Genomic DNA, 18,412 nt, shown 5'->3' on the forward strand with positions numbered 1-18,412 from the left:
AAACAACAAAAAAAAGTCATTATGATTATATTGTTACCATGACGGCTGAGGTTCACGTCCTGTGTGACATCAGACATTCTCTGACTGAATGGAGAGAGAGCTTTAGATTACAAAGTTTTCACTCCACATCTTAATTAAGAGAAACCACTGTCATACAAAAGGACAGAGTTTGCATTGCATTATTGTAAGACATTGCAGGGAAGCGCGTGTAAAGCGCACCGACAATGTTCGCCGTTATTGGGCATCCATGGCCGCTTCAAATATGCACAAACTCACAATGTCCATCATAGTGCTCCCTGTGACCCAAGTCAGCGTGGAGTGCACATTTTCATCATTGAGGTTTATTCTCTGCTTCTCCGCTTAGGTCGTCCCTGAATGACAAAATTCTGGAGGATATTCTTTTCATCCGCTTGAATAAACAGTTTTGAATGTAGGCTGACTCATTTGCACTTCCGTCTTTCTTGGTTAACGTCAGTTAGGCCTATGGGGAGTAATCAGCTGACAGGAACGAAATTAACCGTTCCGGGAACAATATTTTTTGGTTCTAACCGGTTCGGGAACGTCAATTTATTGGTGGAACTCAGAACCGGAAACGTTATAATTCCGTTTCTGTTCGGAACGGAACGTTTGGAAAAAAATAACGGTTCAAAGCCCTGCTCATGGCAGACCTGCCAACATTCTTTAGGCCCATTTAATTGTTGAAGCCACTGGCAGCAGACATTGCAACCAGCTGATTGCACAACCAACATTTCAAGCACTGAACGCAACAGACACCTGCTACTACACACACTACCACACACACTTATGACGTGGTGTTCGGTTACCGTGTGCGCGACTATGAAAAGGCACTGAGCACACCAGACACCTTCTACTACACACACTTCGCTTCGAGTAGGCTGTCACAATGTTCAAACTTACAGACTAAGGATAGACCGATATATATATATATCGGTATCAGTATCGGGCCGATATTTGCATTTGTTAAGTGTATCGGTATCGGCCGATACGCGTGTGGTTTTGGCCGATACGCAATATTTATTATTTTATGTCATTCGTTTTTTTTTTTTTAAAGCACCAAGACACTTTATTTTTTTATTACTTGATTGTTAGACATTACTTGATTGTTAGAGTGGGTGTTTAAATGTTACAAGTTCTACCTCAATTTGATAATGTTAAAGGAATGTTTATTTTTAACTTGAGACCTGGAATATTTGTCATTTTTTAACCTTTTTTTAACCCATATCGTCCCCAAATATCGGAAATCGGGTATCAGCCAAGGGTGATGAAAAAAAAAATCGGTATGGCATTGGCCATTAAAAAACCTATATCGGTCGACCCCTATTACAGACCCCAGTGCACAAATAATTTCCATGGAACGGTCCAAGGTGTAAGTAAAGCTGGCGTGTGCAGAAAAGTAATGCGAATGGCCGGAAGATTGCTGTTATGTCCCTCTATGCAACAGGTGAACAGAATTCGGCTGAAGGGTCCGCTACGCTTTGCTACCTCAAAATGAAAATGCATAGCTGCTATTATGACGTGACGTTCGGTTACCATGCACGTCTATAAAAAGGCAGACAATCAACTTTTCAGCACCATTTGTAGTGAAGCACGATGACCGAGGGATAGCCTAATTAATTGAGTGAGGAAGTGGAAGTAATGGACAGCGTCAACCCAGACCTTTTGGGCTCCCTGGCCCCGGTGATACAGGCAGCGAACAAAAGAACGAGCACGAACTAAGAAACCAACACACAACCCGGGCAATCACACAACCTCCTGACATCAGGGAATTACTGGGTCATTTCACGTGAAATCAGACACTTTGGGACCCGACCGACACGGATTTCAATCATACTTGCTGTGCCTGTTTAGTAGCAAGGTAGCACCCCAGAACTGCATTTGTGTGAATCTGACACCAATATTAAGGGAGAAACAGACTATGGTTTACATATGAGGGACACTATGCATTCAGCCTTGATTATATCAGTCAGTGTAAGTCTTAAAAATATGTCCGTGGTGTTATTTGAAAGCTCTTTTCTGGCTCTACAAATTACACAAACAGCATGGAACACAACAACCCTCAGAATATGAATTATCATAAATTAAAAAAATAAAAATTGAATATCAAAAAAACTTATATTTTAAAAGGGCCAGTTCCTTGTCTAAACATAGCCTGCAATGTCATGAAAAACACCTGACATGCTGGTGTTTGGTTCTTTATTCATTTCAGAGACAATGGGACTCAAAAATATGGCATCATACAAATCACCTAGTAATAATATGGTGATACCATAGTAATATCACATGACAGCATGTCTATCGGAATATGTGAAGGATGGAGATGGTCCACGAGGTTGCAGGAAGTTCAGTTTCACCTCTCCAGTGCTCGGCATACATTCCTCAACACATGCTAGCCACTAGTTGCCATCATATACAGCTACAACATACCCTTTGATGCTTGAACATTTAAAAAAAATCCTTTACTGAGCTTATTCTTTCAACCCTGCCTTCTCTGAATGCTTAAAATGGTCTAGCTTCCACTGTGTCCATTGACAATGGGCAGAAGCCGTGTAGTTTTTGAGTGCTTGGAATAGGGACCGATATGGGTCCAGGGCCCAACGGGAAAATGCCAGTTATGCCAGATGGCCAGTCCAGCCCTCTCCCTGACACTACTCTATTACTACTTCATTACAACTCATTTCAACCTTTATGTCCCATTATCTCTGAAATGAATAAAAGACCAAACACCCCATTTTCAGGTGTTGTTTATGACCTTACAGGCTATGTTTAGACAAGAAACCAGCCATTTTAAAATATTAACAAGTTTTTTTGATATTCAATTTTTACTTTTTCGATGTATCATAATTAATATTCTGAAGTTTGTTGTATTCCATGCTGTTTGAGTAATTTGTAGAGCCAGAAAAGAGCTTTCAAACAATACCTCAAACATCCTTTTGTGGCTTACACTGATATAATCAAGGCTGAATGCATAGTGTCCTACCCTCACATGTAAACCTTTGCTAGTCTGTTTCTCCCTTAATATTGGCGTCAGATCCACAAAAATGCAGTTCTGGGGTGCTACCTTGCTACTAAACAACTACAGCAAGTATGATTGAAATCTGTGTCGGTCGGGTCCCAAAGTGTCTGATTTCACGTGAAATGACCCTACTATATTCTTGCTTCTTCCTCATTCTTCCTCATTCTACCCACTTCCACAGCACACATATACCATATTTTTTTGTAGAAAACAACATCGGGAAAATAGGCCCAACGGGCTCTGCACTAGTAGAGGTAAAGTTGAGTTGACGTAGAAGTAGATGTAGATACTGGAAGTGTGGAATTGCAAACACTGCATTTTCATCCTGAACCAAATATTTTTCCTTAGGTGGTTTTGAAGCAGCAGCTTCTGCTGCTTCCGGACAACATGCCATCGAATATTCACAGGCACGCGTTCTGTTTTTGGCTTGGTGTTCTTAGAAACTGGAGAGGGAATGTGAAGTTGCATGTCTGTGTGACTGTACGTATGTATGCACAAGTCTGTGCGTGTGTGTGTGTGTGTGTGTGTGTGTGTGTGTGTGTGTGTGTGTGTGTGTGTGTGTGTGTGTGTGTGTGTTAAAGTGTTTGTAAGCCTGTACCTCAATGTGAATCTCACAAATGTGAAAGGATCACAAATGTTCCACTTCCACCATGTATCAATAGAACAATAAGCTATAAATCCCAGGACTGGTCATAAATACATTAATAACATACTGTACCACATGCGTATAAACACACAAACACACTCAGGCTTACCTGCGCGCACACACCGACACACACACACACACACAAAGAGGTAGTGATTCAGCAGACTAAGGTGCTGATGCCGCAGACTAATCCTCAATTTTCCTCATCTGAATGATGCCTCAGTGCTTAATATTAAATCTCTCCTTATTTCTCTTTGTTTATTGCAAGCGCGCGTGCGTGCACACACACACACACATTGAGAGCTTGCTGCACTGTCATGCCATGGCAACCTAGTCTGTCAGATGATTACCAGGAGTGTAGACTGATAACAGGAATTCTGGACGAGGGGGAGAGAGAGACACAGAGAGACACACACACACACAGAGTGTGGACATCTACAGTGTAGATGCAGGGGCCAGTGGTGGACCAAGTACAACTACGTACGTAGAGGAGCATTAAGAGAGTAATGCCTTGCATGAAATATTACTACAGTAAAAGTGAGAGTATTCCCTTTAATTTTTCACTTGAGTAGAAGTAGAAAAGGATCTGCCAAAAAGTTAGGTAAAAGTAAAGTAAAACAAGAAGTATGGCCATGATGGATTTTTGTTTCATATCAACCTCTATCAACTCAATCAACGGGCTAACAATGAAACAGTGCCTTACATTTGTCTATCTAGCACAAAATTATGAAATGTGTAATCTTTAAGTACGTAAGACCAAGTTAGCCTTGCGAGCCATCCTACGTACTTCCGCCAAAGGATTGGCTACACTACGGTAGTCTGGCCGTGCTTCTCTGTGGAGTGCCTGGAGCAGTGGAATTTTGATCGCAACGCCCCCCCCCCCCAGAAAACAGCCAAGAAGCGAATAAGCGCCCCACATGGGGGCGAAAAGGGGAGGATGCTCGTGACAATGACGTACACATCTACGCCAGAGCCATTGGTCGGCGGTATGTTGTTGTTGAGTAACTGCCAGCGATTGGGTGAGAGGTGTCCAATAATTTCGAACCATAACTGAGTGCAAACTTCCTGCTTCCTGCAATCGCTTCAGAGCAAACAAATGCCAGACCATGAATACGAAATGAAATGGTAGTATTATGGGATGGTCAGGACCAGGCTAAGACCAAGTCGGTTTGAAACAATAACGCTAAAAAGCAAGAGTCATTAATTTATTATCAATTCATTTTAAGAGGTCAAAATGAAACCCTCTCGAACAATCACAGAAAAATGTCAATATCTAAAGAACATAGAGGTAATACACCCCTTAACAAGATGCATGGAGCAAAGGAAGAAGTGACTAGAACATGTACAGTGTTATCACTCTGGAGATGAAATAGACAGCTACCACATTCTGCATATCACCCACACACACCAACTATGTATCATTTACAATAGGAAGTACTGTGCAGCAGGTAATGACGCGCTGATTGGTCAATCAATAATGTGCGACATCATATGTGAGACTCAAAAGAAGACCTCTGGCAGTGACTCATATTGTTCAGTGAGTGTAATAACTAATAACTAATTTATATTCTTTCAAAGGTCTCAAAATAGTGGTGAACCTGAAAGAAGGCCCCTATTGTTGCCCTTACATACACTCTAAGAAAATTTCCCTGCAAAATAACGGCAGTTACTGGCAATTATATTTACCTGTAATTCTACTGTTATTTCACACCAAAATCAAATACAGCTCATTGCTGTTTAATGTATCACAGTATATAACATTTTTTCAGCAGCAATTGAACTGTTAAATAACAGTACTCTACAGAAAAATAACAGTACATTTCAGTTAAAAAGTTGAATTGTACTGTGTGATGACAGGCAAATACTGGGTCATAGTTGTATTCATGAATATGGCCATGGCAACTTCCCACCCCACCCATCATTCTCCATAACTGTGGTACCCTGGCCATGTTACCACCCCACCCTCCCATCGTTCACCATGACTGGTGTGCCTTGAGCATGATACTATGGCGCAATGCTGTATTGAGAAAATGGTTTGCGGTGGTCCTTTGAAAGTGTGGGCATGAATAAAATTTCAGAGTATGCAGTGCTATATTACAATGATAGTGTGCAAGGTGGGCTTTTTACTGTATCTCTTGATGAGCCAGTGATGAATATAGCATTGGTCAGTCTTTAAAAAAATATTTTGCACCAAGTAGCACAGCAAACAAGCAGCACTACAAGCTAGCTCTCAAAGCAATGGCTAATTTGCAGCAGGCACATTATATGCAACAATGCCACAAATGATGCCACATACAGCAAGCTTTTACAAAGAGGAAAATGTGCAAGCATGTAAGCAAGCTTGTAGGCAAGCTTGTAGGCAAACAAGTGCTATGCTGTGCCATGCAGGCCAGCCAGCAGGCAGGCAAGCAACTGAAGTGTTGATAGTCCAGATTTATATACAGGTGCAAGAGTACCATGTGACCAGAGTCATCAGGCCCTTGGCAGGTGACGCCCGTAATTGAATAATGGCATAACAGCCCTACTCAGGTGAGGCCAGGCACTGATTAGCAGATTGGTTTAGATGGGGCTGCTTGTTGCAAGAGTGTTACAAGTTCTTAAAATGTTTCAGCCATTCACACTTTCATCACTATCAAAATGCATGTGCTACTCACACTTTGCTGCATCAAGCACTTTTTAAGTATTGTAGTTTCCTTAGAAATTGTTATAGTATCAGATAATCTTTAACCAGTCAGAATGACTTCAGTTCTTCAGGTGGTATTGAAGTTTGATGGTGATCACGGACAAGTGGAGGATGAATGGGTTTCAATGGTGCTGCCTAAAATAACTTGTTATTTTCTAGAGATGCACCGGATCCGGTTCCGGTTCCGGATCCGTCAGGATAATAGAGTTTTTCACAGGGTCCGGGTCCGGCAGGATCTTAAGCAGTGGATCCGGTATCCAGCATGTTACCTAAAAATCAGGGTCTGGTGCATGTCTAGCCTAGGCTTTTCAGTCTTTCACAACCCCAATCACTGCATGGAGTGAAATCCCTTTGGAAGCGGCTATTGCAGGCAGTGTGGCAATAAGCCAATGAGTCTAAAAAATAGTTTGCGCCAACGTAATAAAAAGGGCCCACGTGTGTGAGTAGACTATATGTTTCAACCCTTTTGTAGGATCCGGTATCCGGTTCCGGATCCGGCGGGATTTTATTCAGTGGATCTGGTATCCGGCAGGATCCTAAAAATCAGGATCCGGTGCATCTCTAGTTTTTTCCACAACGGCGAATACTGCTATTGTGCAGTACTTACTGTTTATGCTCAATATGTGACTCAAAGTAATATTTTCACAGTAGTTGTCTGTTTTTTCGAAAAACAGTAGAATGCTGTTGCAGAATTGCCGTAAATAAACAGCTTTTTGTTACAGTGTATGTCATAATGATCTTAAAGGTGCACTGTGTAGGATGGTGGCCAGAGTAGGTATTGCAACTATGCTGCTCATTACAACTGTGCCGCCTATTGCCAAATTTGTTCTTTTCATGAACATTTACTAAGTAATAAACTAATATTTACTAGTAGGCCCTATGACCAACATAATGGAAGTTTTGCAGCAAAACATGTCTACTTCTGGAAATCCAAAAATGGCGGACATGGAGAAGATCCCCCTTTTCATGTATGAAAAATGCAATCCTAGTCATATTGAATAGGCTACATAGAATTTGATGGTGGTGGTAAGTACTGTACATGTGCTTTGAAGCCCTTGCCAATCGTCTTATTCATGAATTAATTTGCCACATGGTGCCCCTGAGTGCATACACAACCTCTGGAATTAATTATTGTGGTTTACTTTGTTCTTCAAAAAGTCCCCAACCCAACATTGATGTTGGAGAGGAACCACACTTACAGAAAAAGCTGTATCTCAATGTTTTTTTTTCCCCAGTTAAACATGATTAAGTTTTATTTGTTGCACATTCATAGTGCAGACACACATGGCTGTGTCCATGGCCGGTCATTCTATCAGCATGTTCCAGTCATTACATGGAAGGCTTTCTCTCAGGCTTTGTCATGGCAGCGACTGTAGAAGAGGGGAAAGGGAATTACAAAAGGGATAAATGTGGCAGATAGGAATGGAAGTGGACTGAATATTACATTTCTATAGAGCCTACTGAAATAGCGTTCATCTTTCCCAACCCAATTCCAGCCTTGCAGCACTAACTGTGAACTCTCCAACACACAGACACAGACACAGACACAGACACAGACACACACACACACACACACAGAGCCGGTTCTGACCTCCATGGGGCCCTAGGCAAAAATATGTCAAGGGGCCCCCATAAAACGCACACCCCCAACCCCCACCACCCCCCGCAAAATGCGAACCACAGACACAAAATTTGACTCAAATCCAGCTTAATTAAAAAGTCTCCCTTTCTGCGCTCTTGAGACAAAGACATCAGTAATGTCATAACAGATTGTGAACATGTAGACAATGGTGGCTGTACTGAACATGCAGGTGTACCTGGCTCATCTGTTTACTACCTGAACATTGTGCTGGCCCTCCACTGGCTGACTGACTGGAGTCTGAGCTGGTCAGAAACTTAAGCATAGCGCCTGTAAAATATAACTAAGGCTTCAATTAATTTAGCTCCATCAAATTGTTTGCATTTAAAATTACCATATTTTATAGCCTGCCCCCTAGTAGCTTGCCTTTAGTAATCTGGTCTAAAACGTTCTTTAAAAAATAAATGAATAGGCCTATGATAAGAAACTCATATGTAAAATAAATTATATAGCTATATAACATGTGTTATTATGAATGTTATCACACATTATTGTGAATAATGTTGTGTTCACTATTTATTGGGATTCACCTTCGTCACAAGTTTCAGTCATTCACCAAAGGTCTGGATTTATTAGTCTATCCAAGCAAGCCGCGCCCCCTTGCTATTGTTATCACCCACACACACACACACACACACGCACGGCACTCCTTCTCTCTCTCACTCCCGCCTCCTCCATTCCTTAGACTGCACGGACGTCTTATCAAAAATCTTAAGCGCCTGTCAAAACCAAAATCAATGTCTGTGTATGTTGATATTTGTTTCTAAACAATCGAGAGGCAGCCACGCATACAACAGTGCGCGCGCAAACTCACACACACACACCACACACACACAGAAAGGGTAGGCCTACCGCTTCTCTCACACACTCCCTCCTTCGTTGCTTCGACTGCACTGACGTTTCATCGGCTTGTGGTTCTCAACAACTTCTACCTTTTAAAACAACAGTAAAACGTTAATCCCCCTTTTTATTACAACATCAACATCAAAGACCTGGGCACTTTTTAACCCGGCATTGTTGTGCAATACAAAAGCCCATTGACACTTCTGCTCCATACGAAATTAGCCACAGAAGAAGGATCACAATGAGTGGAAGCATAACTGTAACAACAGAGGAGTTACGTTGCCTACCTGACTGCTGTTCTCGTCCCTCATTATCATGAATTTCCTTTTTCTTTTTGTTGTTTCCGCAGGGAAAATGTCGTTTCATGTTGGACGTTTCACGTTTTGTGACACACACACACACACACACACACACACACACACACACACACACACACACACACACACACACACACACACACACACACACACACACACACACACACACACCTATTCCCTTTAATGTGGTTCCTGATTGCACAATATTATATTCCATTTTTTCCCGCATTATGGGCTGTGGGTCCCACACTACATCTGTAGATGAAATCTGCAGCCCACCATTTAATATGGTTCCAGGTGTGTGTTCACCTCAGAAAACACAGACGCATACAATGAATAATTGATATGTCCCTGTGAACGAACTTCCCAAATGCTCATTATGAATGGGCAGGCCTGGATTAAAACATGTCATTATTTCCCAATTCTTTCACCACACAAACAACCTATCAAAAGCAAAAGGGCCAAGTCTGGTGGTCATTATATTAATAAGCTTTTCTAAGTGCATGACACCAGCAATAATAGGAAGTACCTGGCAGCCATTTTCCAAATGGACAGCCAAAGGGCATCCAGATTGTGGCGACCGCCTGTGCTTCGTGTCCTGGGATGATTCAGTTCATGGCTTATTTCCCCATGGGAATCGGATCACAACCAACTGCCTTTGGCGTTTTTTTTGTGGGTCAGATTATGGTCAGATATTTCGTAACATCTTGGGGGAGACCTAGGACATCATAATTATCATATCCCTGAGTTATCAAAATAAACCTAGACTATGGTTTTGTGTCAGTGTAACATACAACAGTGTATCATGTAGTTTAACATGCTAATTCTCATTATGTCTCTCACTCAACCACATGGCAATATTGGGCAGAGTAACAGGCCAAGCTGTGAACAGAGTCTGAACAAAGACTGAAGAAAGCCTAGAACTAGATCTGTCTCTTACACTGTAACAAATAGCTGTTAATTTACGGCAATTCTGCAACAGCATTCTACTGTTTTTCGAAAAAACAGACAACTACTGTGAAAATATTACTTTGAGTCACATATTGAGCATAAACAGTAAGTACTGCACAATAGCAGTATTCGCCGTTGTGGAAAAAACTAGAGATGCACCGGATCCTGATTTTTAGGATCCTGCCGGATACCAGATCCACTGCTTAAGATCCTGCCGGATCCGGAACCGGATACCGGATCCTACAAAAGGGTTGAAACATATAGTCTACTTGCACACGTGGGCCCTTTTTATTACGTTGGCGCAAACTATTTTTTAGACTCATTGGCTTATTGCCACACTGCCTGCAATAGCCGCTTCCAAAGGGATTTCACTCCATGCAGTGATTGGGGTTGTGAAAGACTGAAAAGCCTAGGCTAGACATGCACCAGACCCTGATTTTTAGGTAACATGCTGGATACCGGATCCACTGCTTAAGATCCTGTGAAAAACCCTATTATCCGGATCCGGAACCGTATCCGGTGCATCTCTAGAAAATAACAAGTTGTTTTAGGCAGCACCATTGAAACCCATTCATCCCCCACTTGTCCGTGATCACCATCAAACTTCAATACCACCTGAAGAACTGAAGTCATTCTGACTGGTTAAAGATTATATGATACTATCAAGCATGATGAAACAATTTCTAAGGAAACTACAATACTTAAAAAGTGCTTGATGCAGCAAAGTGTGAGTAGCACATGCATTTTGATAGTGATGAAAGTGTGAATGGCTGAAACATTTTAAGAACTTGTAACACTCTTGCAACAAGCAGCCCCATCTAAACCAATCTGCTAATCAGTGCCTGGCCTCACCTGAGTAGGGCTGTTATGCCATTATTCAATTACGGGCGTCACCTGCCAAGGGCCTGATGAGCCCTCTGGTCACATGGTACTCTTGCACCTGTATATAAATCTGGACTATCAACACTTCAGTTGCTTGCCTGCCTGCTGGCTGGCCTGCATGGCACAGCATAGCACTTGTTTGCCTACAAGCTTGCCTACAAGCTTGCTTACATGCTTGCATACATGCTTGCACACTTTCCTCTTTGTGAAAGCTTGCTGTATGTGGCATCATTTGTGGCATTGTTGCATATAATGTGCCTGCTGCAAATTAGGCATTGCTTTGAGAGCTAGCTTGTAGTGCTGCTTGTTTGCTGTGCTACTTGGTGCAAAATATTTTTTTAAAGACTGACCAATGCTATATTCATCATTGGCTCATCAAGAGATACAGTAAAAAGCCCACCTTGCACACTATCATTGTTACATAGCACTGCATACTCTGAAATTTTATTCATGCCCACACTTTCAAAGGACCACTGCAAAACATTTTCTCAATACAGCATAGCGCCATAGTATCATGCTCAAGGCACTCCAGTCATGGTGAACGATGGGATGGTGGGGTGGTAACATGGCCAGGGTACCACAGTTATGGAGAATGATGGGTGGGGTGGGAAGTTGCCATGGCCATATTCATGAATACAACTATGACCCAGTATTTGCCTGTCATCACACAGTACAATTCAACTTTTTAATTGAAATGTACTGTTATTTTACTTATACTACTGCATAAATATTGTAGAGCACTTTTAGTTTAACAATACTAATACTGTGAACGTTCTGTAGAGTACTGTTATTTAACAGTTCAATTGCTGCTGAAAAAATGTTATATACTGTGATACATTAAACAGCAATGAGCTGTATTTGATTTTTGGTGTGAAATAACAGTAGAATTACAGGTAAATATAATTGCCAGTAACTGCCGTTATTTTGCAGGGAAATTTTCTTAGAGTGTAGGTATGGACTAACATTTGAAGAGTTCAGATGTAAAACCCCCTGACTCCATTTCTGAAGACCTGCACTTCTATATTTTTAGAGAACCCCGTTGTTGGTTTGGTTTACATTCATGTACTTGATAATACATTACATTCGGAGGGTCACAGGCAGCCTCAAAATGAATGGCAGTGAACGAGAAGCCAGCGTATTGAAGGATAAAACTTGCTGTTTTGAACTTGTAATCGCCCGGGGAAACTTCCTTCAAAGTTCACAGCCTGCCTCGTGAATTCAGGGAAATGACAAAAAAGTGGGATAAACATACGTACGTACATCCAGATGACCACGAGCACTTGTAGTGCTCCCCCCGACAGCTGTCAGAACGCACCCAGCTAGCGGAGCATTCGGAGGGTACACTATTTACAGCCTTCTCGCTATTTAACCCATGCCTGCAGTTAGGGGCGCTGTCGAGATGAGAGCGCAGCCCATTCATCCTGAATGTAGTCGGCAGTCCTCCGTTGGCGCCCCTACAGTGCAGTACCTGGCGAGTGGAACCTCTCGTAATAGAACTTCTCCGAGAGCGTTTTGACAGCTGTCAAACTGAGCTGATGGGGGGGGGGGGGGGGGACTGTGGATTCTACAAATGCTCGTGGTCATCTGGATGTACGTATGCTTGTCCCACTTTTTTGTCATTTCCCTGAATTCACGAGGCAGGCTGTGAACTTTGAAGGAAGTTTCCCTGGACGATTACAAGTTCAAAACAGCGAGTTTTATCCTTCAATACGCTGGCTTCTCGTTCACTGCCATTCATTTTGAGGCTGCCTGTGACCCTCCGAGTGCTCCGCCTCCCTATTTTGCATATGAACCGACTGCCTCAATACAATTTCCATACTCCCTTGCGCATTGATGCAGTCGGTTCATATGCAAAATAGGGAGGCGGAGCACTCGGAGGGTCACAGGCAGCCTCAAAATGAATGGCAGTGAACGAGGAGCCCGCGTATTGAAGGATAAAACTCACTGTTTTGAACTACTAATCGTCCGGGGAAACTTCCTTCAAAGTTCACAGCCTGCCTCGTGAATTCAGGGAAATTACAAAAAAGTGGGATAATCATAGGTACATCCAGATGACCACGAGCACTTGTAGAATCCACAGTCCCCCCCTAGTTTGACAGCTGTCAGAACTCACCCAGCGAGCGGGGCATTCAGAGGGTACACTATTTACAGCCTTCTCGCTATTTAACCCATGTCTGCAGTTAGGGGCGCTGTCGAGACGAGAGCGCAGCCCATTCATTCTGAATGTAGTCTGCAGTCCTCCGTTGGCGCCCCTACAGTGCAGTACCTGGCGAGGGGAACCTCTCGTAATGGAACTTCTCCGAGAGCGTTGTGACAGCTGTCAAACTGAGCTGATAGGGGGGGACTGTGGATTCTACAAGTGCTCGTGGTCATCTGGATGTACGTATGCTTGTCCCACTTTTTTGTCATTTCCCTGAATTCACGAGTCAGATTGTGAACTTTGAAGGAAGTTTCCCCGGACAATTACAAGTTCACAACAGCGAGTTTTATCCTTCAATACGCTGGCTTCTCGTTCACTGCCATTCATTTTGAGGCTGCCTGTGACCCTCCGAGTGCTCCGCCTCCCTATTTTGCATATGAACCGACTGCCTCAATGATGGATAATTTGTGGCCAAATTAACAGCAGCTGTTGGTCAGCAGTAATTGCTGGGGGTAATTAAGGACAGCTGACAAACATTCACGCTGTCCTATGACCTGTTCCACACTCCGACCCTCGCGGAAGTGTCATTGCATGCTTCCCTGATGCTTCCAATACTGACCGTAGAAGAAGAATAAAATTTCCGTACTCCCCTCGCCATCATTTCGTACTACGCTGTTATGACGTGAGTAAGCCCTCTTGTCTCAAGCCTCTTTGATCCAGCCTCATACCAAGAGGAGGGAGACAGTCAACCCTCATGCCAAAGGTAGGCTAATTCGGTCAGTCCCTCCTATTGTAGATTGCAAAACAGTTTCTGTAATGTAAACGTGGGGGTATATATTCAGATGCGCATTTGCTTCTTATACCCACCACAATAAAGAGGTGGCCTACCTGATGTGTAGTGTGCTGACACTGTTGGGAGAGGAACAAATGAACACAAGCACCGTTGTTGTAGTGCTCATGCATAATCTCATGCATACAGAGCAATCTGAGTCCCACGCAGCTAGTCTATAGCCGTCGCAAAAAGTTTTGTCGCCTTGGTAAAAATTAATTTGAAATCCCCCTCAAACAGTTACGCTTCCAGCAAAATGAAATGTTCAGGACATGGCTCATTTTATTCCTAAGAGTCTCTAGAATAATACGTTGATACAAAATGAAACTGTCCAAGTGTTCAATTGTCACAGCTTGGTAAAGCCCACTGAGTCAATTATTACGTGAGTTTTAATTAAGTCTTATCGCCTTGCCATCTGAGACACCCAGTCATGGATGAGAGTGCCACCTGTGCCAAATCATGGGTCAATCAATCAATTAAGCAAGCAAACAAGCAATTGGGTGTGTGTATGTAAGGAACCTCGGTACACCAGACCTTAACATCTTGACCTGAAAACATGCCGGAAATTCAACCCGAAAGTGTTGATCCTTAAGATGCTGAGTGACGAGCAGCTCCACAGCAGACGTGGCAAAAGCCTTCATTGTGTCTCAGTGTGAAGTACAAAGGATTGCCGCACAAATAGACCAGGTGCGATGCGATTCAAGCGACAGAGTGTAGCAGCAAGCGATACTCTTGTCTCCTCAATCGCTTGTATGTCTGTACAGGCAGAAGGCAAAGCATTCAATCATTCCCATTGGCTGTGGTCACTGACCTCTCTACAGTCATTGAGTGTCGCGGCTTGTCGCCGAACCGCGTCACAGAAAGTTGAAAGGATTTCAACTTCAAACTGTCGCGCTCGTTGCGCAAATCTCTCTAGTTTCCAGAATCGCTTTTGTCTCGCGACTCAATACGAAGACAATTACTTCTGTCGCTCGCCTCGCTCTTGTCACGGTAGGTGTATTTGTGCGGTTAAGAAACAGTATGAGGGCACTGGATGTTTTTGACAAGACCACTACTCGGGAGAACCGGTTATTGGCATGGGCATCCAAAGCAAGCCCGTTTTCCATTGAACCACAACTCCACCATACCTGGATAACTGAGGTACCTGTGTGTACCCAGACAGTTTGTCGGGTCTTATCTCGAAAAGGCCTCCATGGTCGAATTGGTGCCCAGAAACTAGCACTCAGCTACTAACACAGAAAACAACGTGTGGCATTTGCTAAAGCCCACAGCCTGGCTAATGGATGGACACTGGCAAAGTGACAGAAAGTGACATTTTCTGATGAGTCTTCTGTTGAACTCCACCACAAGTATTACAGGAGACCCACTGGAACCCGAATGGAACCAAGATACACACAGAAAACTGTGTGAAGTTTGGTGGATGGAAGAGAAAGGTCTGAGGTTACATCCAGTATGGGGATGTCCATGAGCTCTGCAAAGTGGACGGCAACATTATAATAAGATATATAATGCATATTGCCATGCATATTTCATGTCCAGTTTGCACACAGTGGCAGCCTAACCATAACCCTGCGCTCGCCATGTTGCAGCAGTCTACTTTGAAGCAGCGGGGAACAACCCTTTATTGAAAAAAGGGTTTTAAGTACCCCGGTAGCTGGGAACATAGGACCCGGGGAAGATAGGGATGACCCCGTTACGGTTAGGGTTAAGCTGCCACTGTGTGCAAACTTGACATGAAATACGCATAGGAACCGTTCGTGTAAGAAATATGCATGCGCAATGCAGGGAACATCACATCACATCACATCTTTCTTAACTCATTGGCTGCCTTTGGCGGCGAATGACGTCATTTCGAATAGTGACGCCCCCTGCCTTTGACGGCGTTCGCCGATAATTGCGTTTTTTTACAGCCACGCCTTGAGGACGGTCTGACCTATGTTGTGTATAAATTTCAAGCCTCTAGGCATTTTCTAACTGTTCCTGTAGGTGGCAGAAGTGTCCTTAGGAACAGTCAAGGCAGGGCTTTAGCTCAGAGCAAGAGGAAATGTCAAGACAAAAACACCCCTTTTATTATAATCTCAAAAGTAGCATAGCAAAATCATTTTTGAAAGTAAAGCACCTGTGACAGTAGTCTACTTTCTTGCCCTCTGATTTTAACACAGGTAGGCTACTGATTTTAGTGTCAGAGCCTGACAAAAAAAAACTTCCTCTCATGACCAAAATACACCCCCCTGTTGCCATCTAGCTAGAAGGCATTGTAGCTAGCTTGCCCAAAATACACCATGTTCAACTTGAGATGATCTGTGTGGCAACCGTTTCATTTTGGATAATGTGATCAGCCTACACAACATCAGGATGATGCGTACAAAAGATCATCTAACAGGAAAATGCACGGGACTAGTGGTGATGTGTCACCTCAGTTGGGAATGCTTGGCTATAAAGTTTGCTACGCTAGCTAGCTAGCACGAAATTGCTAACAACTTACAACTAATCCTAAATAAAGGAGCCTTGGTAAGTCAACTATTTTTACTCATTCTACAGTTATTTTTTATGGATCTGTATAGTATGATCAGCTTACTGTATCATCAAAAAAGACAGGGGGGTTGCAGATTCTTGGAACAGAGTAGCCTTTGTGTCTGGTCAGATGCATTCAGCTCACATGAGAAAGCATTGCACTTAGCCTCAGACCAGCTAGCCTTCACCACTCCAATCGGCTTGTGAAATGTTGGATATGTGATCAGTACTTTATCAAAAGAAAATTCATTGAACAATATATGACAAGATCACTATAGCAGAAACATGATGACAGTAATCATCAATCTGCAAATTGTCCGCTCTGCCAAAGAAGCTGCAGTAAGCTAAGCTAAGATAAGCTGAGCTGCCTGCCTACCTGCCTCCCTCCCCCACAAACACACACACAACACGGTACTGTTACTGGAGGAAATAAACCAGCTGTGATTCGCTCTCCAAGGAGGGGAGAGCACAGTTTGCAGTTATAGTTCTACTTCAAATGGCGTTTTCTCAGCTTTTTGGCTAGAAAGCAGCATTTTGGCGAATTCCACTTAATTTCAACAGATGATTATGAAAGAACGGAAAGGGGTAGAGAGACACCGTTTTTTTTCTGATGACAGATGAGCGTCTAATCTTAGACACAGACATAGACACAGAACTCAATTTTCTGTGAGCCTCCAAAAAACACCCAAAATGCTGAAAAATCTCTGGCACTCTGGGTTACTCTTTTATGAAAATGGCTGGCAGCCAATGAGTTAAAAGCCTTGGTATCTCAGTTTGTCGTTGATTTTGTTGGCTACCCGTCTTGCTTTAGGTTATGATAGGTCGGCAACAGAGGCACCTTAAGACAAACGAGTTTCACCCACTGAGAGGGTAAAGTCTTGCCATTTAATTGAGCCATGACATGTTTCAGCGGCCCAATTACATAATATGCTGTGACTCAACAAAATATGTGAAAAAATGGTGTGAAACGGCAGCTAGGCCTGTCACGATCACAATTTTTGCCAGACGATAACTTGGCCAAGAACTTATTGCGATAATATTGTCTCTCTCGCCATTTTCAAACAATATAATGTGCAATAAAAACACTGCTATGCAAGGTGCGGCCTCCTTCTTGAAACATTGAATTTAACATTTGGGCCAGCACCCTCAGAGGTTTAAATAATTAAGATTGACGCCTCCTCCAAGAAGAAATGTGTCAAACAATATAATGACGTAAAAATGTGACTACACCCCTTCACATTTTTAAAGCATCACGGCGGGGGATATATATATGTTTTTAATTACATCCTCATGGAGCACAATAGGCTCTAAATAGGCTTTTTTTGTATTTATTATTAGGGTAAGTTATATAGTCTTTCTTTAATATTTTCTATTATTTATCTTTCTCAAGCACACTGAATGGCTTATATGCCTATCCATGGTGTGATGTAAAATAACCTACAGGTGGGGTATTGTTAATTCACAAATTATCACTTAGACAGCTTATTTCAACAAAATGCACGTTGTTACTAGCTAATTGTCAGTCAAAACCCAAATCAGCCCAGTTAAAGGCATTTCAACATCAGCTAAAAGCAAAAGAGCATGAACAGATGCACAAGTTCCAGGTGCAGGCAGCGCTCTCTCTCTCTCCCTCCCCGATAGGCCCTACCCTTGACTGGAACAAGTTGCAATTCTGCGCACTTTAAAGTCCTTTATGAACGCCCATACATTGATTCTTATGATTTACGAGTCGCCATGCCTCTGTTTTCCCCTGTGGCGCGCTCAACCGTTCACATTCTCCTGGTGTGACTGATTTAAATCCACAAATCTTATCTTCATGGTTTGCTTGCGGACTGCCTACTCATATTGTTAGGTCTAAATAAACAAGAAATATAGCGAAAATCACAAAAAGAACAGACAACGAACGTCGGGGTAGGAGGCGCATTGAAATAATA

This window comes from Engraulis encrasicolus, chromosome 12 (assembly GCF_034702125.1).
Source record: "Engraulis encrasicolus isolate BLACKSEA-1 chromosome 12, IST_EnEncr_1.0, whole genome shotgun sequence".
In the NCBI taxonomy this organism is placed as follows: Eukaryota; Metazoa; Chordata; class Actinopteri; order Clupeiformes; family Engraulidae; genus Engraulis; species Engraulis encrasicolus.